Raw genomic sequence first — 24,218 nt, forward strand, 5'->3', positions numbered from 1 at the left:
TTATCCTGACAGCCATAGAGCCACAGAGCACAAAACCCAACTGATTTTGCTGAAATGAAATAAGGCCCTAGAGCTTGCTAACCCAACTTTAGTGTAAGGTTTGATTCTTTTTTCCAGCTCTGTCACATTGGTAACAACCATTCACCCTGCCCTCCTCTACCAGAGCAGCAAATGAAAGAGCTGCAAATCAACATCCCTTTGGATGCATTTCTGCTGAAGGGAATTTCCCTTTATTATTGTAACACTGTGAGAAAAGACTGTGCAGTGTGGACTTTTTAATAAAAGTGCTTTTTACAAATTACTTAAGATGCCTATTAAAACAGATGTAAAAGCTCAAACATTCCTGTAGCACTGTTTCATTTCTCTTGCACTTATGTACTTCACTGCATCATTGAGTTACAAACAGTGAGGAAAGGGAAGCCATCCCACAGGGTCTGCATAGGCCATGGATTGCTCCTGGAAATATTCCTGAGCACAAAGCTCAGCAAAACCTCAGCACTGATGTTGAGGAATAGGCTCCAGTAAAACTCCAAAGTGTTATTTGAATGAAACTAAATTCAATTACTTTATAATTAACTTATACTTAAGTCAGGAATTCATTAGCTTAAGGAAAAAAACAAGGGCAGTTATGCAACCTATTTAACACAGTTGTTCCACACAGGACCCAATTTAGTACAAAGCACAGGTTAGTTTTCTAGAAATTTCAGAGCATGATTTGTAACATTTTGTGGTATATACACATGTTAATAAGATACTGGAGTGTACAATTTCCAGGTCTTTCTAAAGAGGTTATTATTTTTATTACAATTCCTACGGTAGAATGAATTAAATTATATCAGCTTCCATAAGCTTATCTAAAAGCACTATTAAAGGAGATTAGTATATTGCAAATGGAGTAGGAGAGGAAAGATGAACTGTGAATTTGCCTCCTGTATCAGGCTGAAGGACATCTCTGAATAACATTATAACCCATTGCTCTAGGAGTTTTGACTGTGGCCTTTGATAGTACTGAACAACCCAAACAGCAGACCTATTTTTGTCAAATGTTTAGAGATGAACTGTTTAAACTGATGTCATCTTTCTTTTTTAATTTTTTTTTTCTTTATTAAAAGGAGTTTTTCATTCTTTAAAAAAATACTAAGGAATACTAAAAAAATTCTTTGTTTAAAAAAATACTAAGGAATTTACCCTTTATTTAAAACAAGTAAAAACTTGTTTGTCATGTTTTACATAGAAACATGTATTTCCATTTTGATTTATTTGTTCTCACAGTGAGAAAAAAATCATTTAGATAGCAATTTTATTGTGCTCCAGTAATTTCTATGAAAGCTTTAAATATGGAAATAAATTTTCAAAAAATGAAAGCAAACACCTGTAACTTTATACATTTCTATCTGTTAAAGTCTCTCCAAAGACATTTCTACTCTAAAAAAATACAGAGTTCTTATTTTTATTTAAGACTTATATGATTTTAATCGACCTTACTTATGACTGTCCATTCATAAATGCCCTGCTTTGCACACTTATAAGGATTTTATTCTCTTTGGCATCAATTGAGATTATGTGACCTTTTGTCAAGGATTAGTTTGGCAATCTGTGAAAAAAGTTCCTTTTGAGAAGTTTTAAAGCATTAGAATGCTTATTTTCTGGTTTTTTTGGTCCTACTAACTGCCTTTGCAAATTTCAGAAACATTGCAGATAGCTCAGCTTCTGATAGTTCACTTGTGGGTTTGGATATTTTATTGTGGATCTGAATTGCTAATAGGAGGTATTATCTGGGAAATTAGGTTTTTTGGCCTCTCCATGGTAACTCAAATAAGGCTTTCCTCTTGTAGATTCTTGTGAATTTCTATCTGAATGCCATCTGTGAGAGAATCTGGCAGAATAGAAAAGGCCTGCCTAAAATGAAGGGGGACACTTAGGGAATCTGCAGAATGCATGTCACTCATTACAGGGTCATCTCAAAGATCTGTCTGTAGGTTTCACAGCCTACCTCACATGTCATTGCTGGAAGCCAACTTACCCATTCTTGACTCATACACATGACAGAAAATACCTGTAGCAGCTGCCTTCTTGATGGGAGCAAACTCCACTGACAGATCTATTCAAAAGAAGTGGAAATTTGCCCAGCAGCAACATCCTCCCACCATCCTCTCTGCTGTCAGCAACAAGGGGTCTGGTTCTCTTTCTCTGTGAGTATAGTGGAACAGGGACCATGTTTCCCAAATCAGAGTTTTTGTCTCCAAAAAGCACACAGCAAAAAAGACACATGAAGCAGTCAAAGAAAAAAATTCTGAAAATTGGGTGTTTTAATGCTTTGTGTGGAATGGGTAAAAATGGAATAAATCAAGGAGCCAAAAGTCATCCCTACTCCAGTGTGACAGTGGTCACAGGGGTTTTCAAGATGAGGGAAGAGACGTAGATCTGACTCCATATTTCAGAAGGCTTGATTTATTATTTTATGCTATATATATTACATTATAACTATCCTAAAAGAATAGAAGGAAAAGTTTCATCTCAGCAGGCTAGCTAAGCTAAGAATAGAAAGGAATGAATAACAAAGGTTTGTGTCTCAGACAGAGAGTCCAAGCTAATGGGCTGTGGTTGGCCATTAATTGTAAACATCCAAGATGGGCCAATCACAGACACACCTGATGCATTCCACAGCAGCAGATAACCATTGTTTCCATTTTGTTCCTGAAACCTCTCAGCTTCTCAGCTGGAAAAAATCCTAAGAAAAGGATTTTCACAAAAAGATGTCTGCGACACTCCAGCCTTGTAACTTTGCAGGAATTTTCATGCGTCAACCTGTTCTGTAATTTGACAGGCAAAATGCTCATGGTTACCTATAAAACTCCAACAGCAATGATATTCTGGGCAGTCTTAATAAATGTTATTTTAATTAAAAGAGATTTCCACTCTTTTCTGTGTGCTAATTAAATTGAAAGAGAACTCTGACAATTCCAATTAGCATTTACCACAAAATATGTATATGCAAATATAACAGAAGGTAAATACAGATTTGAAAAAAAAATCATGCCACAGCAAGACAATTAGACAGAACATTGTTGTCAAATTTTCTTACTTAAAATAAGTCATCAGCAATATATGACAGATACTGAAAGTATACGTGAAACATTTAAAATAAAGGCAAGTCATCCAAAGATTATACAAATAAAAAATTTGAAACACATTCACAATTGAAATGTAGTGCAGGATGTTTCAAAACTGTGGATTTCCTTTTGTTCTGGATCTGAAATTGGCTTTCAAAGCAATTGATACTTACATTAATTGAATTAATAGAAACATACTGAATATTTGGGAAGAAAATAGGTAACCTTTAATGGAAATGCTCTGGAACTTTAAAATTTTAAAAGCACTTGGAGGCACTTCAGGCCCTAAAACAATAAAGAGAAACTTGTCAATCCTACTGCAAAGAAGCATGTTGAGGGGGATTCACAGCAGAATGGCTGCCTGGATCATTCTGGACACCAATTTCTGTCCTTGTCTGTCAAGGTCAGCAGTGACAGTACAGCTTGATCACCCCTGGTGGATCTAAAGGGAGTAATTTAAGAAGTTAACTAAATGCCATTAATGGTCTGCAGAGCACATTGTGCTCCCAGTCTGCAAACTCAGACATTTCACCTCGAACTGCCCAGAGATGAAATTTGGGATAACTTCATTGCCCTGAACTGGATTGGGAAACACTCATCTATTCTGATCTGGTGATACCTAAAAAAAATGTATAATCACTGGGACATAATAGTAGGACAATAAAGAAATCCTATCCTAAGTTGTCAGCAGAAATTCCTTTACCATACAGATATTTTTGCTGACAAACTGTAGGGCTTAAGAGGAGTTCTTCATGCTCTCTCCTGGGTGTTGTCTGGTGTAGTATTTGTGTTTTCTTTCTGGGCTCTGCCAATAAACTGCAGTGCTCACCTCACCCATTATGGCCACTCTTAGGGATATGACTTAGATGAGGCTAATTAGCCCAATTAATAAAGCATGGAAATGTAGGATAAGGAATTGACAGACAAATTTTTATTTTTATTATCTAACCTTGGTTTGTCCTTTAAAAAGGCTATGCAAAATCACTGGAAGAAATTATGTGCTGCATGATATTATTTTTTTTCCACTGGTAAATAACTTAGACACTACAACTGAACAGACAGACATACTTTGTGTTAAGTGGGACACTGAGATAGGTAGAAAAAAAATTTGATAAACTGACACTAATTGCTTCTGTTGCATGTGTTTCTTAATATATTGAATTATTTTTCCATTAACCCCACAGAGATCCTATTTTATGAGTCATCAATGGCCAGGACATCTCATTTCTAAAGAACTAGAGCCAGTGTTGCTGCAGAGATCCAAGACTGTGTCAGATCCTTTCCTAATGGAGAGCAAATTCTCCCACAATTAAAGGACAGACAAAAAAGAATTAAGGACAGCCTGGTGTGAGGGGAGAAGATATTCCCTGCTTCTCATTTAGGTAGTACTAAACAGGGCTTGTGTTCTACATTTTGTTTATTTTTGATTATTCCTTGGTGGCTTGACACTAAGTGGAACTACCTAAGCTTGGTAAACAAGTGAAAATTCAAATATGAGCTTTCATTGCAGTTACTTAAAGAATCTCCTGGGTGCTCCTGGGAATATTCCTCAGTTAGGAATTGCTCTCTGGGTCAGAAAGCCAAAACCTTCAGGCCTGGGCTTCTTGGGAAATTATTCTTGATCATCACCAACATTTTCTGCTTTCTTCCTCTTGAGATTCAATTGCATTTTTGCACAAAATCTTTTGCTAAATGTGATGTTTTGCTAGCTGAGTGGATCTGCAACTTTGGGCTCCAAAACTTCCTGTCTGAGACCAATTAATTTTTAAATTCCTCCTTCCTTAAGTTGCTACCTGATGGTAATTAAGATGTTTCCTCCTTTCAGATGAAAAGTGGAAGCTGCTTAGATTCACCTTTAAACTCCAGTCACTTCACTTGTGCTCCAAGAATGGGGTTAGATTCCAACAGACATATTTAGTGGGTGATTTGGATCCAAGGATCCAGTAACCATCCTCCTTGCTCCCTCCTCTCATGGAAGAGGAGTCACAGAATCATATGGCATGGCACAGGACTGTGCTCTGTCCAAGACACAGATGCAAATTTGATGTCTGTTACTAAGAGACCATTTGGGGTTGGACTTCTTGATCCACCACTTGCATGACCAGGCTGGTTGTCCAACAGCTCTTCCATTACTTTTTTAGCACCTTCCCTTTCTTGAGTGAATATTCCAGGAAGATTCATAGAGCAGTGGACTACTGCTGATAGTGGAAGTTTTCACACACCCAACAAAAAGACTCTGATATGGACATGTTGGCAAAAATACATCTACTGTTATTAATAATACTCAGTTTTAAAACACAATTCTGTTTATTATAATGAATCAATTTTTGTTCTTTGCAAAGAACCATAGGCGATAGCTACAGAATGTTCATCAGAAAACTAATTAACCTGCTCATCCACAAAAACCCCTCACATGTTTTTGCACAGCTTTAAGGGAAGGAGAGTAAGACTGCATATAAATTATCAGCATCATTAACAGAAATGTAATTCTTCATTAATGGGCAAAAAACCTCTTTATTTTTTTCAATTGGGCAGCCAAAAAGAGTCTATATTCTCCTTAACCCTCTCATGCCCACAGGCCTGAGGGATTTCCCAACACAAAAGACACTAATTCCTCACCAATGGAAAATGTATCAGCTCACTGTATTTAAACTGACCTGAACTGCAGAAAAGAAGACTTAAGTTAAACATGAGAACAAACTCTCAAACCTATACATGGGAGAGGCTTGCTCAGGAGGCTGTGACCTTTCTAACATGGGAACTTGCTAAAATAAACTAGGAATGCCTGTCAGAAATCGCACAGGGACAGTGGATCCTTCCTCAGCAAGGAGAATTAATTTACTTTCCCAGCTGCCTTCCAGATCAATTTTCTAAGATTTTTTTTTTTTAATAATGATATTTTGCTAGGTTACTTACAATATAGATCTTTGCCATGAGGAAAAAGAAAGATAATTATTCCAAAACTTTTAGGATGTTGAAATAGTTCATCTAACTGCTAAAAATCCAAACAACAAACCCCACACAGTTCTGGAAATGAAAGCAATAACTTATTTTGGGCTGTGGCTGGATTGTAAAGCCCAAAGAGAACTCAGAAAGAGGGAGGTAAGTGGTTACTAATTTTTTGAGTTATTACCTTCAGCCAATGATTCAATACAGATTTGCTGATCCTTGTGGGTCCCTTGCAACTCAGGAAATTCTATCATAGAAGCATCTGGAAGGAAGAACCTGTGAGTGCCTTTGTGAAGACACTGAAGACACAGTGAGCCTGTGGCCAGTGTAGAAGAGCTGATATTGAGTTTCATGGCAGTAGCACCCCAGTTCTTATTTGAAAATACAAGCAGCCATAGCACACTGTAGTATTCACAGGTCCATTTACAGATCCATATTTCAGGGTGAAGGTGACTTTCAGACGGGAGAAAACAGAATGGTATCAATTAATTCCAGCTTCAATTAGGAGAAATTCTAATTGGATAATTTCTTCTGTTTCTCCTTTACACTGGACTACAAAACAATAACAAGCAATTCTAGAAGTCTACCCACTTCCTGATCAATGGAGACTTGATGAGAGGTTGATTCCTTTTCCTGTTAGAAACAGTTGAAAAATTTGAGAAACAGGACTGAGAGAAAATTATAAACACCCTAAAATACATGTGGCAAAGGTCATACTTTGGAAAAAATGGAATCTGAGGTTACATGTAAGAGAAAATTTTGTTGAATTTTTTATCGCCCTGATTTAGTGGTTTTTGAATTTTACAAAAATTGATGACAAGGTGGTAGACAAATGGCCTTTTTAAATCCCTTCCAGCAGTACTTTTTTAATACTCTGAATTTACTGACTAACTAGTTACTATTCCGTGTGGAGCAAACACCTTTATACATTGAATTATACTTTAATCCTGGATGCTAAACCAGTATAAAGTAAATGAAAAGGAGCTTGCTAAAATGGTTTGGCCACTACAGCAGGTTTTTCTCTCACTAACAATAAAAGAAATATATTGCTATACAATCTATGTTGTAAGCTAAAGAAATTAGCTACTAAAACTTGGTAACATGATTAAGCAATAGGCCCTGCTGTTGATGTCTCTGCTAGGAAATAATAGATAACAAAGAGAGTTATACATGCTGAAATGTATTTACAGCTCATAAAGTTGCAATGTCCTATTACTGTTTGGTAAAACCTTCAGAGGAATGGATCTATTTTTCTGTAAGGACAAGGATTTTATTTTCTAATTAATTTAAGGTTTTCATGTTAAAAAAAAAAAAGACTCTGATGTTTCTGATGTTGCTTAAAGGTTTATGATGTTTAAAATCTGGATGCCCTCAGAACATGAAAAGAGAGTAGGACAATACATAACTCTTACCAAGTTACTCCTGACAATGGAGATGACAGGGACCACAGAATCATTTGAGCTGTCAAATGAAGACTCAGTAATGTTTTTCATCAGGCAAACTGATAGGACCTCATCCATTTTATACAATTTCAGTGATTTAGCAACAGCAGCCATATATTTAAAGCAAAATTTGACAAAGTGCTTTTGGCTCAAAGAAGGAGAAAATAAAGACTCACAGATAATTTTTATTTATTTATTATTACTAGATGATCTCCAAGGTTCCTTCCAACCCAAGCCATTTTATGATTCTATGATTCCATTATTTATTTATGCTATGGAGCATCAAGTTCTCTTGCAATTCTTGATTCACTGTTGGGTTTTTTTTCTAAATAAAATGAAGGCACAAAAAAATTCGGTCTCATTGAAAATATTGTTACTTAAAAATATTTTCTGGATTTGGGGTAGTAGTGTTACCATAAATATCCTTCAAATAAATGTCTTGGGTAGAAGGAGTACATGTCAGCCCAGAAACTGAGCATTTTGATTAGTTTAGCACTAATGTTTAGCACTTAGGGAAGATTTTGTTAAAAAGCTGTAACCCAGCAGCCAGTCCCAGATGAGTCCTGCTTAGTTTTGTTCTTTATGCAGCTGAAGCAGGGATCTCTGCTAGGTCTGGGATTTCCTGCCATCATCGAGACTGAGAGCCCATGAGCCCTCAGCCTCAGCACTGCAGCAGGACAGACTTCTGCAAGAAGGAATCCTCTGGTTTCCAGGAGCTCTGCTCATCACAAAATGCTTTATCTCATCTGAAAACCACTGTAACAGAACCACTTCAGCCATCATCATTTTCTTGATTCTTTCTAACAGGGGATTTGGAGTGCCAAAAAGGCTCTTTCATCAAATATGAATGCAGTTTTGATTATACACAGCACACAAGACAGAGAATTCCCTTCAAGCAATACCTGTGAAAAGTTCATTATCTTTGTGGTTATTTACATTTACAGACAGTTTATATCCTTTTTTGCCTTTGAAATAACTAAAAGGAGATGTCAGAGGACAAAGGGTCTGCAATAGTCTTCCAATACACATTCAGTAGACAAAGCTTTTATTTCATGTCCAGCAAATGAGATTATTTTTGTATAAAAGTTCATTGTATGGTTCTTTAATAATGAAATGGGGAAATTAAGAAAGGCTCTTAGTTTTATCCTTAAACCTTTGCTACATCACCTCATTCTACCTGGACCACTGGACTAGGTTACCTTTACTATACAAGTGGGTGCAATTATCTTATTTTTAAATCAAGCATCCATTTTCTGAAGGACTATATTTTTCCTCTGCTTTGTGTCTTTTCTACACCCTTATCTGAAGGCATCATGGGAACAGGAGTTGTGGCAGGGTAAGAGAGCAGTGCTGATGTCACATTGAAGGTACAGTACATGAAGCTTTTGTGTCTAGGAAAAACCCTTTTTAGGGGTTACCTCAGAAAAATCCAGATATAATAACATTAACTTTCCCAATATTTGCACTGGCATATGTTAATTTTTCTAAATAATTGATAAAATTACTTAAAAACTAATTGGAATTATAGATCTTTTGTGAAAAGAAAAAGGCCTGAATTTAAAAAAAAAATCCATAAAATAAAAACTGACCTTGTGGGTTTGTGATTTTTTTTTACATTAGTTCTCTATTCCTCATTAGACAGACAAAAATAATTAAGGATATGTATTCCAAATCCTCTCATGTTACTCATCTTAATAACAGGAGATACAGTGGCATATCTTGCAATTATTAACTGCCTTATCTTTATCATTTTGTTTTCATGCTGAGAAATATTTTGCTGCTTGACTGCTAAAGGCAAAATAGAGCAATATTTTTAACAGCATGTACCAACTTAACTGTAATATTCAGCAGCCAAAGGGTCATCCAGAAGGGACACTTTTGCAAAAATATAAATTAGCAAGAATTGGTTTATTATGGCCATGTCCTTTCTAGGAAAAGAAGCATTTCACTTTGCATTTTTTAGGTACATGGGCAAAAGAAGATATTACTGACATCAACTGAATGAAAAGTAACTTCTGTAAAAATACTTCTACATATTATCAAAGTCTATTCTTTGGCTCTAATAGGCTGTCCAGATCCAGGCAGGAGCTCAGAAAAAGAATGAGGAAGGTGTGGGAGAAAATAGCAAAGCATATGTGAAAAGGCAGAAGAAAACTGTGGTAACTGGAATGCTGAAGTATTCTTTTATCATTCTGAGACACTCTTTTTTCATAGAATTTTGGTATAGACCTAAAAAGCTGAGCATAGTAAATACATTTGTGTCAGTCAATAATTCTTTCAAGACAGCAACCATTATTCAGAGCAAGTTGAGGTCTTACTTATAAAGAAAGCTGGTAATGATCTCTTTGTCCATGCAAGTAAATTCTCGATCATGAGAGGATGCATCCTCCACATGCTGTAGAGCCCTTCCTTTAAAATATGAATATTTCTGTGGGAAGCCTGAATCACACAGGTTGATGCATGTAATGGCTTTGCTGTGAATGAGTAAAAACACTGTGAGAAGGCAGAGAATTTCTCATTCCTGAGAACACCATACAGACACCAAGACCAACTCATAATGCACAAAAATAAAACCTCGGACATGCTGGTGTGAATGGGACATGTCCAACAATTTCCGAGGATCAGGATCCTCCTTAAGGTTTGAACTTAGCAGGAGACAGAGTGGAGCTTATTGCTCAAGAGTTGATTCACCTTAACCCTTGTGACTGGGAAGATCCAAAGAGCTCTTCTGTACCTGACCTTGGAACCTTGAGTGTTTTATTTTTTAATTAGAGACATTGCACTGTGCAGTACATGGCACAGCTTGCCTCTATCACTCTGGTCCTGTAACCTGGAGCCACATTCCAGAACCAGTTTCTGCCTTTATTTTTGACTGTATGAATTAAATTACCTTGATCACTTTTTCATTGCTACAGAAATGGGGCCTCATCTGTATGTGAAATGTAGAGAACTAAGATCTGTCAGTTAAATAATTGAAAAAGTAATAAAAAAATTAAATTTGAGCTAAAGGACAACATTCCTGACATGCTTAAAGTAGTAGTCAACTTCAGATCTTAATTATATTGAAAATCTGAATAACTGGTGTCTGTGTTTTAAAATTCTCAAGGAGACCAGGATTACATATTGATCAGAAAAAAACTATGGGAGAATGAGATAAAATGAAAAGAGATTAAAAATCTTAATTTATCTAAAATATTCTAGATTGTATTCCCCAGGCTGGGGGAATCCTTAATGTTTTTGCTTTTTTTAGTCTTTCAGAAATTGTCATTTTAGTTTTTACAGATGACTTTGCTCTTGGCATAATTTTTGAATTTAAAACAATCTAAGCAAATGTAAAACAGCCTCTACTTTACATGCAACAACAAAATAATCTTTTCCAGATTGCTTTTATTAAAAAAAACCAAAAAAACCCCAAAAAACAGGAGTTGAAAATGCTCAGTTCCATTTTATAATTGTAAATTGGTAGGTTTATTTTTGCAGATTTTCTGTTTACAAATATACATAATTTTTTGACCCTGCACATTTTTTAATAATGGTGTTTCAAATCTAAAGCTTTTTCAAATCTTTTCAAATCTAAAGAATACTAAGAAAATATTTTAAAATATATTCTCTGAATGTACTGAGATCATTCTATTCTGCTATGTCAGAAAACTGTTTTGTTGGCATTCTCTTCCTCTACCTCTGGCTCCTCCACAATGAGAAGATAAGATGTAATTTCTATTGAATTGCAAGTCTGTGTTTAGTCTTAGAAGATTAAATTACCTTTAATGTTTTAAGAAATTCTGTGCATACAGAGAAACCCTCTTCTGCCCCACAACCAGTAACAAAATGTTTAGTATGAAACTTGTTCTACAGAGTGCTGGTTGGTAAGTTTATGTTTTATTCTTCCAGTCCAGAGAGCAAATCATGCATTTTGCTGAGTCAATGCACCAACATTTCAGTTTAATGTACCATGCAATGTGTGTTTTCTTGATGCAAAATAGTCCAAGAATGATCCTGAAATGTTGATATTTTCTGCAGAAAGAAAGGAAGTACAAATAGCACACTTATCAAAATGTACATAGCATTAGTGAAAAAGCTTGGCTTTGCAGTCTAAACTCTATGCTAGACTACCAAATGTTCATGTTCTTTCTCCATTTTTTTTTTTTTTGTTCAGTAGAAGATACAACATGCAGTGATATCAATTTGGAACATGTTGTCTTCAGCCACATCAAATCATCTTAACTCATTTCAGCGTAAACACAGGGGTTCATTATCCAGGAAGACCTTAGGGATCTTAATACCCTTTTATTTTTTGGTTTTACTTTCCTCAGAGATAAAATCAGCTGGCAAGTATTTGTTAACTGGAAGCTTAACACAATATTTTCAGTGTTGTGCTGTCCACATAGAGTAACACAGATAACCCCTTTTTTTATAGTTCAAATTTGAAAGATGGGAGAGAAGATTTTTCAGCAGTCATGACCCACACTTTCCTAGAAGGAACCATGTCTGTGCTGTTCCAGTTTAGACTGGCATAGAGTTGATTTTTTTTGTGGCAACTTTTAGGGTGCTGTGCTTTGGATTTGTGACAAAACAGTTCTGATAACACACACTGATGTTTTAGCTATTGCTGAATAGTTCTGACCCAGCATCAAGGCCTCTTCTGCTTCTCACTCCACCATGTCAGTGAGGATGCTGGGGGTGTACAAAAGCTTGGGAGGGGACACAGCCAGGACAGCTGGACAGGGACACAGCTAACCCCACTTGACCAAAGGGATGTCCCACACCCTGTGGTGCCATGCTCAGCAATAACAGCTGGGGGAGAAGGAGCAAGGGGGAATATTTGGAGTGATGGTATTTTTCTAAAATTATGTTTATGATTGGAAGCAGAACTTTTGGTATGATTCATTTAATATGAAATATGAACATTGAAATGAAGTTTTTAAAAAAGAGGTTGTACAATTAATTTCTTGCAAAAAAATCTTTTTATAAAAATATAGGTGTTATTTTCAGGTTTAAAAATCTCATTTTCTTAACTAAGATGCATTCAAAAAATATTCTGCTTTGAGATTTATGAGTTAACATTAGGAAATTCGTCCAGTGCATGATTACTTTAACTGTGTAATAAAGAACACTGATTCTTGCTGTTTTGAAAAGAAAAATACAGAAAAGCCTTTCTCTGAATGCCCATAGGAAATGTCTGTCCTACACCGTCGATTTCATTATAGTGTAAGAAACACTTTTGCCCTAAGTGCTTCTTCCAGCCCTGGTTCTTAATTGTTGTTATTTGGCAGCATGAAATATTGATGACATTGGTCAAAAAGATTGACAGCTGCATGAATTGTTATTAACCAGCCTGTTGGTTGTAGCTTAAAGTTCAATAAATACGAAGTTGCAGTATAAGCCTCAGGGAGCCTCTTTCTTTTCCAAAGAACTGGAAATTAACTATTTGATGTCTTTATAAGCTGTCTTTTCCCCATCACCCCCTCACCCCTCCCCAACAGTTTTGATGACACTTAAAAGAAATGGCTGGTTTGGTAATGCCCTCATAACTGGGGATCATGGCCCCCTCTTCATCCTGAAGGAGGAAATGACCAAGCACTACAGGAGGGGTTACTACCCAGGAGAAGTAACTACCCAGTCCCTTGTTCTCATTGCCATTCATCACCACAGTGTGATGAACAACAGAAAAATCATTCAGAAATGTTAGGATCTGAAGGAGCACAGAGGACAGAACGTTTCTGAAGTGACTCAAGAATAACTTCTGTAATACTGATGCATGAGAATACATTTCATCCTCCACACACAAGTACTGTCATACTGTTATGATTTGCAGTTGTACATACATTCAATCACATAATAACTTGCTGGAGAGCTTTAATAATTGTGTATCAGGTTGGAGAGAAAATCTTTACCAATACAGAGAGTCTTTTTAATGATGGTGTGTACCTTCCCTTTTTAAAATGTGCACATCTGCTATCTCTGCCTTAAATCCCAGTAGATTTTTTTCCCCCAGAGCAAATACACTTCTTTTCTTGCTACAAGCAAACTTAGATTTTTAACACCTGTTTCTCTGCTGGTTCAGAGACCTCTGGTATCTATACCCATTACTTGTCTTGTTCAGTTCCCTGTATGTCTTAGCTATTCAGTATTCTGTGTCATTACTACTTGTGATGTGACATACTGTCATTTTGACTTTGATCAAAACAAGGTAATTGTAGCAACAGGAAGAATCCATTAAAGCTCCTCAATGTCTGATTTAGTCAGGGTGAATAGAAGAAAAAATACCTTGCTGACTCAGTGAATGCTAAATGTTACCACTTAAAACCATGAATAGTGTATTTATATGTATATCTATGAATATTCCAAAGCTTCATCCCTTCAGATGTGCTTGTATCAATCATCACTTTGAATGCACATGAATGATTGAGATAAACACCATGGTGCCCCAGAACTTCATTGCTACCACTGATCAAGCAGCCTGGTCTGACCATTACAGTGCAGAGCTATTTAACCTGTACTTGTCACATGTGGATAATACAAGATATGATGCACTGTGCACACATTGGACTGAAATTCTGAGGCAGCACCATAGTGAAGTAATTTTGACATTTGAGTCACTGACTTTATTTTTTTCCCTTTAATTTTTTGTGGAAGGAGTTTTGTCACTCATGGGTTGTGAAGTCTCATGGGAGATTTTAATATTAAATGTTGTGCTGTTATAGTTAGGATGGATATTTAATGTGTATTCATAATCACGGAAAATTAACTTTTTTCTCTGGGATTTAATTGAACAATCTCTCTCCATGCCATAATCACTCTTACAGTCTGTCTATTCAGTTTTACTGAGGCAAGGTTCTAATTTTTTTTCCTCCAATATCAATCATTTGTTATCCCATGAACATCTTGAGTTCTCTCTTATGTTGCAAGAGTATTTTCCTCAGCTTTACTGTATTGTACATATTAGCATACAGTAAAAGAATTAATAATGTCTTGCAAGTTCAAACCTAAATAACTTTATGCACAACTTTCAAAATGTTTTATTATTTGAGTTTCCTTTTGGTAAAACAAGAAAATGTAATTATATGCTAAAAGGAATTGATAGACAGCTTGTTTAACCAATGGTTTCAATCTCCTGTCTTTGTTCACAGCATCTGTGGTAATAGAACTACTGCATTTCAATGCTGACATTTAATCAATGCATGTAAATCACCTTGGAGGCCTATTATTCTTCTATTCATTAATTCTGTCATGCAGAATACAAGTGTGTAGGAGAATTATATACAAAGTTTTTGCAGCTGAGGTCAAAAAGTGGCACATGTTACTGCCTGCTCTTGAAGTCCCACACTTCTTCTGACACATGGCATGGTATATACCACAATATGTGTGAATAAAATCATAGGATCTCTGAATTAAATTGTATCAGAGTTTTATTTGAGAGACTTTTTGTGTTATTGTCAGCAGGTTGGAAATTGTCAGCTGGTTGGAAGTCTTTCCTATTGACTGTATAATATACTCCTTCTGTTTGCTAGTTTCTGGGGGCAGGTACAGATGAAAATAAATACAGAGGGGGCTGCTTCTGTATAGAAAGACTAAACTTTTAAAACCAAACACCTAGGCTGTGCAATAAACAAATATGATAAAACCATAAATGACAAGAAAGTAACCCAAATAATTTCCAGTCAGGCAGTAGTATCTCAACATTTTCAAGTCAGTACACTATAAAAATTTAGAGTTGCTGGTCTCTGAACATTTACAACCCACTGGAAGTGAAAAATGAATTTGTATTCAGGCCAGTGTTTGGAGGGAGAGTGAGTGAAAGCATCAGAGAAAACAGTGAACAGCCAGGAGCAGAGGCACAGCAGATGGGCTTGCTTTGCTACCTGAACCTTTGCATGGGGAAGTCTACCCTGTGTTCCACCACCTTGCAACAAACTGTGTTTTACTTGTGAAGCATCAGTTTGTCCAAATAAACCTGTCATGTAGAAACTACCCAAGACAACCAGCTTTGGTCTACCAGGTAGCTGAGCTGGCACCACACCAGGAGCAGACCCAGAACCTGAAGGTGGCCTGAAACCAGGAGAGCAGATGCAAGACAGAGAAATATGCTACTTACCTGCCTCTCAAGTAAATTCCTCCACTGAGTGGTAGTTATGGCAACTCATGGAAGAAATCTGGGAAAATCAGACCTGGCGGATTTTCTGTCCTTGATCACCATCCAAATTTTGCCATTCTATTTTTCCTTTTATTTCCATGAGTGAGCCATTCAACCCAAAAGTTCAGATTGAAGCATTTTAAATCTTTAATAAAAATAATTTTGAAATATTTCCTTTCATCTTCTTTTTAAATGCAGAGACATTAAATTATAGCTGAAAAATAGTTTAGAAGCCATTCTATGGTTCTCTGAATTCTAACAGATACTCAGTAACTCTATAATGTGCTTTTCTTTGTTTCTATGTGAACCTGATCTTTTTCTTAGACAATTTCCACTTTAAGAACATTTTTGTCATAAGGAACATTTACCATCTTTCATTGTCAAACATTTTTGCCACACGAAATTTTAACAGTTTATTACAAAAATTTTTAAATTTATACACAAATATATATATATAAATAATGATAACATATTGTATTTTTTCTCAGTGGATCCAGGATACAGTTGGAATCCATGAAGCCTTCTTCTGGTCTGGTCTATAAACCATGAAAAATCAGCTGCAGAGAGATAGTCACTCCTGATTTTTAACCAGGAGTGAGTAAAAGGCACCAGGCTATATACATACAGCATCAAAGCATGGAGTTTTAGTCTAAATTTTCAATGTGGGTGCTGCTTTGCATTTCACTGGGTGCAGACATGCTAACTCTTTCACCAGAAGAGTAAATTTAATGCAATTTTGCTACTGATTCTGCAGTGTCAAATGTCGGATTGCCACCCACCAAGGAACAGCATGTCATATCTTGTGCTTTGCCCTGTCATGAGTAAATCATAGCATTGTTCTTGTGCTAATCCTTTTGTTCTGCTTATGGCAATTAATTGAGAAAATACAGGCTTCAAGTCAGTTGTAGGGGAGCCCTTCAGTCACAGGATTTAGCCCTGTGCTAGCCCTCTGTCCCCAGCCATACCAATTAAATGTATGGAGATGAGAGGGAAATGCCCTGAGTTCTGGTGTGCTCTTTTTCTCTGCCATGGACCCAAGGGGCAGAGATCCCCAGCACTGAGCAATCAGCTCAGAGCCTGTCCCAGTGGCGTGGGGCTGGGACTTGTTCTGCACCAGGCACTGAAGAAAGAATAGATTTTAACTATAAAAAACTGTGGGTCCCTCACAGAGGATCTATCTGAGGTTATCTAAGCTCAGGCCTCGATTCATTGTTGGGAAAAGATTGTGAAGCAGTGAGAAGAAAGACTAAAGCAGACAAAATAAATAAGAGAGCAAAATGGAAAGGAATTATACAGTTTGGCAATGAGGTCTTTGTTATTATAGAGCCTCTGTGACCTTTAAGAGAGTCTGACTTGACTGGCTGCCTGAACAAGTTTCCACCCTGCAGTCCTGAGTCCAGTTACATGCCTGGTAGCTCATTTTAAAACAAACCTGCCACGCCGTCAGCTTGGGAGGCTGCGGTGCATGCTGGCTGAACAGACCATGCCTCGCAGGCACCCTTGGCAGTGACCTCCTTTCCAAGCAGGTCAGAACAGTTACCTGCCCAAGAGGCACTGTCTCATTGATTCATCTGCCTCCAAACAGATGCACCACATATCTGCTTGAGATGCACCTGCTTCTCAGGGACTGAAAACTGAGCGCGTATTTATTATACCTGTGAAGTATTCAGCCATGGATGATGCCTGTAGCTCACAGCAGGTATGAACATGTGCATCTCTCTGAGGGGCAACACAAAGAATATGCCCCTTTTGGGGGTCTAAAGCAATTATTGGAGATATTTTTAACTGTGTCCTCCAGGCACCTGCCAACTCATGTCTGATTTACCTGCTGTGTTCCTAAACACATACATTTTTATGCGTTATTTTTTATACATATTGATAGTACTAGTGATCATATGCAGACATTAATTTTCATATATGAAACTCCATATAATTCCTTTTATTTGCTGATCCTTTACCCTTTGAACTTCAAAGATTGTATGATGATACAAAGGAAAGATATTCCAGCTTTGAATCTGAAACAAAGAAGCACCAGAAACTTCAGAAGGATCTGGATTCTGGTCAAGAGATAAAATTCTGGAAAAAAAGCCTGAACAAACATTGAGTTGCAGCATACAAATTCTATTACCTATAGTAAAATATATTCTGAGCCAAAGCCTGAGCTTTGCTTTGGGAATGCTGGAAAGAGATAGCAGAAATCTAGAAGTCTATGACTACCATGACATGGAGGATAAAGTTAGGGGATCAACTACTGGACGTGGACATGGCAGTAAACCCAAGGGAAACATGATGCTATCTCTAACAAAATAGGTTGAGATTCTGACTTTTTGAGGCACTTTATTTTAGGAGATTATGTATTTGATGGGGACCAAAATTGGTTGTACCTGCTATTTACCAAAGAGAAAATGAAGGGCCTTAGTGACTTGAGAATTCCTTCGTTGAAGTTAAGAAGTTTCTGATGATCTGCAGCTGAGGGATTCAGTACATTATCATTTTATTCCATGAAAGAAAATAAATGACAGGGAAAGTAAAGCTAGACTTCTGTTCTATTTTTCTGATAGTCCACTAAAGTGTAGTCAGTGCTCTCCATGAGGCTGCCCTCGGAACAAGTGAGCCACAACCAGATGTGCCACCCTTTTGTCTATGGCCCTGAGCAGAGAAAGGACAGCCTGATTCTAAACCATTTACAAACTGCTAAAAATATCTGCCAGTTTGATCCTTTTTACCCTTGGTTTTTATCTTCTCCTATGACAAAGGTTAAATACAAGGGGGAGATTAGGTCACACAAATTTATATGTGAGCTCTATGTAAAATGAGCATGGGGCATCTCTGAACATAAGGTCCTTTTGCAAAATGGAGACTTGTCATTTCTTTTCTTCTTTGCACAAACAAGCATGTGCAAGGTGATTTAAAATGAGGAATTGTTGAAAAGTACAAATCCTGTGTAGTAGAGGCTATAACATTAGGTGGATTGAATGAAGTAGAAGCTTCTCATTTATAATCAGTTTTAATCACTTTCAATACTCTAAACCAGATTGAAACTGAACATAAGTGGTTTAGGATAAAACCAAGCTTCGCTCAACCCTACATTTACATGTTTTAAATGTCAGTGTTTTGCTTTCACAGCTGTGTGCTCTATAAGAAGGGATATGTTTCTGATGAAAAGAAGGTCATTCATTAATGCCAGTGATTACAAGGGACAGGATCAGCCTTTTTTGTTGTTGGAAGGAACAGAGACAAAGACAAAATGAAGTCTCTCTGTTTCAGAAAGTAAAAGAAATATGCCCAACCAACAAATGTTTCAGTACCTCCACCCCCCCATGGCTTTTAGCTTGGGACAAGTTTACATAGCCTGGAACACAGGAAGTAAAACATTCTGACTAGAAGAACATGAAATACATTTTCTTCCTCTAGAAACAGAAAATACGGTTGTGTCTACTCTACAGGTTATATCAATAATCCATCTGTATCTCTGATCTTTTTCAGCCAATTTGTCTATGGTGGACTTTAGGACTTCTTTCTGCAAGTTTGATAGGAATTTTTGAATGAAAGATAAGGGGTAAAAATGTATGGAAATTGAAAAAAAAATCTTAATCTGAATCTTTAAAATGTCTTTATAACAGTAAATGCAAACTATTGTGATGATAAATGAAGGTTATAGTCACCATTACTTTAGGTGCTCATGTATCTGTCAGATCAAAAAGAACAGAGCTTGACCCATTCTAAAGGCAAGAAAAAGTTTAAACAGGGAATATAAAAGGCAGAGCTTATGCAGCTATGAAATCAGCCTGAAGTTTCTTCCACCACACTGTCTTTGAATATTTCCTTTCAAAGATTTTAAAACCAGAAAAGAATTTTTTCTGTGTTCTGAGTGTAGCATTCTTCTAACTTCTGTGTTGACTAATTTTGGATTTATCTCTATCAGCGTACTCTGATTGATTGGTTAGAAGAGATTGTAATTTTGCAATTTAGATCCATTTTTACAACTGTTACAATTTGTGTTGCAATAAGTACAACAGTGAATGTAAGCTGCATCATTTTCCTCCATTAAGATTTTAAAACAGTGCAGATCCAATTTAGATGAAAAGAAAATCATTATTCCAACTAGTTAAAAATTAAGCATTATTCACAACTCTAAAGCATGTTATGAAATTTCAAGCTGGTTTCAAATCTGTACTTAACTAATAACAGATAATTCACAATTTTCTTTTTACTATCAATGACTTTGTGAGCTAGTGACATAAATAATTGTTTTTACTAAATTGAAAATTAAATTATTTGAAAAATGTGTGGTTTAATAAAATAATGTGAAAGGAAATACAATTGATTAAAATAACATTGATTTCCTCCTTTTAGAATTTAGTATTAGATGTCATAGTTGCCAGCCACCAAAATCGGAACTTATCATTTCCTGTAACACAACAGCTCATTTATGATGTACAAATTGCCTCTACATTTAGAAAACTGACAGGGACAAAACTCTTCTTTCTTCCACTTTGTCTGCGTAATAAAAAGGAAGAATTCAGCCTTTTTTGCTTTCACCAGGATTCATGATGCAATAAGCACACCTGAGAACAAACATGTCATGCAGGCATTCACTGAACAGGGAGACCCAGACATCAAGAGGAATTTAACACCACACCCCTTCTGTAAATCAAACCTCAGTCTTCTACAAGACATAGGGTCCATCTCTAAAGTATCACATTCTGCTGCTAAAAGATATAAATATTTCTGAGGTTTTAAATTCTTGCTATAAAATTAATTTTAATTTTAGCTGGAAGTCATGAAAATAGCTAATAATTCTCTTTTCCACTTTCACAAAATTTTTCTTTCTATCCTTTCAAGTCATCTTCAAGAATTTTACAGTGAGTTTCTCTTGAAGAAATAAGAATGACTAAATAATGTGCATAATTATTTTATTAAGATAATTTTATTAAAGTAGTAAAAAAAAGCAATCTAGAATCTAAAATTCAAAAGTTTTTACATTTTTCCCGTCTTTTACATTTTTACCATCTTTATTTATTCTGCCTTGCTGTCTAGAGTGCTACATAAATTTGTGGGAATTATGCATCAGTTTGTATCTAAATGTGAGAACACTTGTTTTTCTGATCAATGTCTGAATAATGAAAACATAACAGGATCAATGGCTTGTCCTTCCTCAAGAGCTCTCTTAGGAGTCTTTAGGCATATTTATTCTTCCTTATTTGGAAGTCTATTTCAAAATTCAGGAAAAACATTGGAAACTATTTATTACCATTACCAAGTCAAAGCAATAACAGGTAAGAGTGTCAATGGAAGCTTCTCAGATTCTCACTGGGATTTTGATTCTACTGTGTTTTGATGTTTTTCAGCACATTTTTTTCTGTGAACATGGGCTTGCAGTGTTAGAGGTAGTTTTTATGGGTATGTTTTAGGAACCAGAAGGATATATCTATCTTCAAACAAGTATATTTATGGGCTTGTCACACAGGGCTAATGATTCTGATGAGTGATGGGCAGTCATTGCTTTCAAACTCTGCAATTACAAGTATACAGAGTCTGTAAGATGTGTAAGACAATACACATAACCCCCCACCCCCTGCTCATACAGATTAAAAAAATGTAACAAGGGAAGGCTCTTAAAGCCTTCACAGGCACAACCACCCACATGTAAATTTAAAAAGTTTGTGGCAGGATGTCAACTAATGGTACAGATTTTGATTTTGATTTTTGTTTTGCTGTCAAACACATTTAGAAAAAAATTCACTAATGACCATAATGTGTAGGATAGACAAATTCCAGTAAAATTGCAGATGATCTCATGTCACAGACATCTTTTCATTAAAATGCTTTCATTAGGATTTTTCCTGCTGAGAAGTTTCAGCAACAAGATATAAACAATGGTTGTCTGCTGCTGTGGAATGCAACAGGCCCATCTGTGATTGGCCCATCTTGGATGTTTATAATTAATGGCCAATCAAGGCTGAGCTGTCTCGGACAGAGTCTGAGAGAGCTGCCTTTGTTATCATTCTTTTCTATTCTATTCTTAGCTAGCCTTCTGGAGGCAAAACCTTTCCTTCTATTTCTTTTTAGTATAGTTATAATGTAATATATATATCATAAAATAATAAATCAAGCCTTCTGAACATGGAGTCGATATTCTTGTCTCTTGCCTCATCCAAGAACCCCTGTGAACACTGTCACAATCTCATCCTTGGTATACATAAATGCTTACTCAGAATGTTTTTTAGATGTTGGTGCACAGACATTAAAGAGAAAGAAGAATTTTAGACAATTCTTTGGTGTTTGTCTGACATCAGCAAGTGTTTGGTAGGAAATTGTGTTTGACACCTGTCTCAGGCTTAATTGTTGTCCTAATGCCTTACAAGTGGTTTAACAAGTCCACAATGAAGAGGGTTCATCTGTGGCACTGTGGTATCAGGAGCAAACACAGAAAATGCCATCCTGGCCTTGACAAAGGGGTTATGACTTGTTTTACAACCTTTTAAGCCCAACAAAAACACAAAAACCCCATTGCAGCAGGCTCTCCTCAGGTCTTGTTTCCATTTGTTGGTATTTCCACTGGAAGCAGGGACTCTGGCTTGCAACAAGGGGAGACGTCAGGCACCCTTAAAAATATGATAGCAGATGCCTTGTCTTCTCCTCTACTCCAGGGTTAGCACCATGACAGGATTCCCTCACTGAAGCACTGAGAATAAGTTCTGTTGGAGTAATTTTGGTTCTTTAATTTGTTCAATGCCAGGGACTCGGGTTCAGCTAAATGCTTGATATGGCCCCAGGAAAACCATGGGTGAACAAAGATTTTTCTCCCTGCATAAATAAATGCCATGATTTTGAGAGTGACTGAGTGAGTAAGAATGCACACTTACTGCCCTGGCAGGCCGTCATTGTGGAGCAGGACATCAACAGCAGAGACTTTGGCTCTATCAGTTCAGGATCTGCCGAATCATTGGTCCATGCAAGTGCACAGATCATGGTGTCCCCTGTACATACAGAGGAAACAGGTTGCATGGACTCAATTTTTCTCCTTTTATGCTCATTACTGTCACACACCACATGTAAGAAGGGATTAATATGATGATAAATAGAAAGGAATGAAAAGATTAACTTGATTGCATTGCATCCAATGTGTTCATTCATACAGATGTCAAAGATTATCTGTTAGGTTTTTTCCTAGGCCTTTTATTCCTGCTGTAGCAGCTTTGTGATCTGCTCAAAGTCATCCAGGGCACATCTACTTTAGGTAAATATCTTGAAACTAGTACTTATAGTCTGAGAAACAGAAACTTTATATGTATATTGATGTTACACTGGGTCAAAATAACTAGTCCTATCAAAAGCAGAGGTAATTACCTCAGGAGTGGTATCACACTGGTGTAATGAGAATGCCTTTCAGGCTTAGAAATTTATCTCTATGAGGCTTTGCTGAGAGCAGATAGAAATACTTATTTATGTAGTAGAAAGTCCAAGGCAAGTGTTTGAGATGGAACCACAGTGATTTTGTGACAAAACTGGCATGGTAAACTGAACAGAGTTCCTCTCCTCTCCTCTCCTCTCCTCTCCTCTCCTCTCCTCTCCTCTCCTCTCCTCTCCTCTCCTCTCCTCTCCTCTCCTCTCCTCTCCTCTCCTCTCCTCTCCTCTCCTCTCCTCTCCTCTCCTCTCCTCTCCTCTCCTCGTTTTTTTTTTCCTCTGTTTTTTTTTTTCCTCAGCACACAGGTCCTTGTTTGGGAGCACCTGCAAGAGCTGATTTTTGTTCTGAACACACCACTATGGACCTGCAGGAATTTTGCCCTGAGTAGCACAAGGCTTGCTTTACTAGGGCTTCACATTTATGCCAGTGTGGACAAATATTGTCAGAAACACCAGCTCAGTTATGAGAAATATTCATAGGACATGAGACCTGCCACATTCTTAAAAACAACTCAGAACACAGAGTTATTTTAGAGACATTGTAAACATTAATATTTTCTGTGTTTTGCTTTCACTATAGGAAGAGAATCCTCTAAGCCCTGAACAACAGGGCTAAGCAACACTTATTTTCCCCCACCTTGTTCCTTTTTGACACACTTTAAATTTGGTTTTAGCAGTGAACTAAGAAGTGACTGTACTTTTAGTCTCTTATAGATCAACATTGTGGCATACCATAAAGAAATAGATGAGAAAGCAAACAAAAAGTTTGTTTGATAATTGTAGGAATTGTGAGGGTTTTGCCTGCTTCAAAAGTCAAAATGCAGGCAGGCTGGAAAGAAAAATGGAAGGGGTGGTTGGCTTTTGGTAAACCTTTGTATAGGCATAGGCTTTTGGTAAACCTTCCTGTTTGGGCATAGGGGTGCCATATTCCAGCTTTTGTTCACTTATTTCTCAGAAGGGCATTACAGGTTTCCAGGAGACCCATGTCTTCCTAAGAGTTTAAATCTATGATTCACTTAAAATGCAACTTATACATTATATTAGCTTATGTAATGCATTTTTTATTTCCATGCTTCCTTTTTCGATTTTTTTATTTGTGGATATTTTGGTTTCTTTATTTCAAATGTTATTTATTTCATATGCAGTAAAATAACTTGTTTGCTGTTTATT

This window comes from Agelaius tricolor, unplaced genomic scaffold, assembly GCF_023055355.1.
Source record: "Agelaius tricolor isolate 1412-34295 unplaced genomic scaffold, bAgeTri1.0.p SCAF_6, whole genome shotgun sequence".
Taxonomy (NCBI): Eukaryota; Metazoa; Chordata; class Aves; order Passeriformes; family Icteridae; genus Agelaius; species Agelaius tricolor.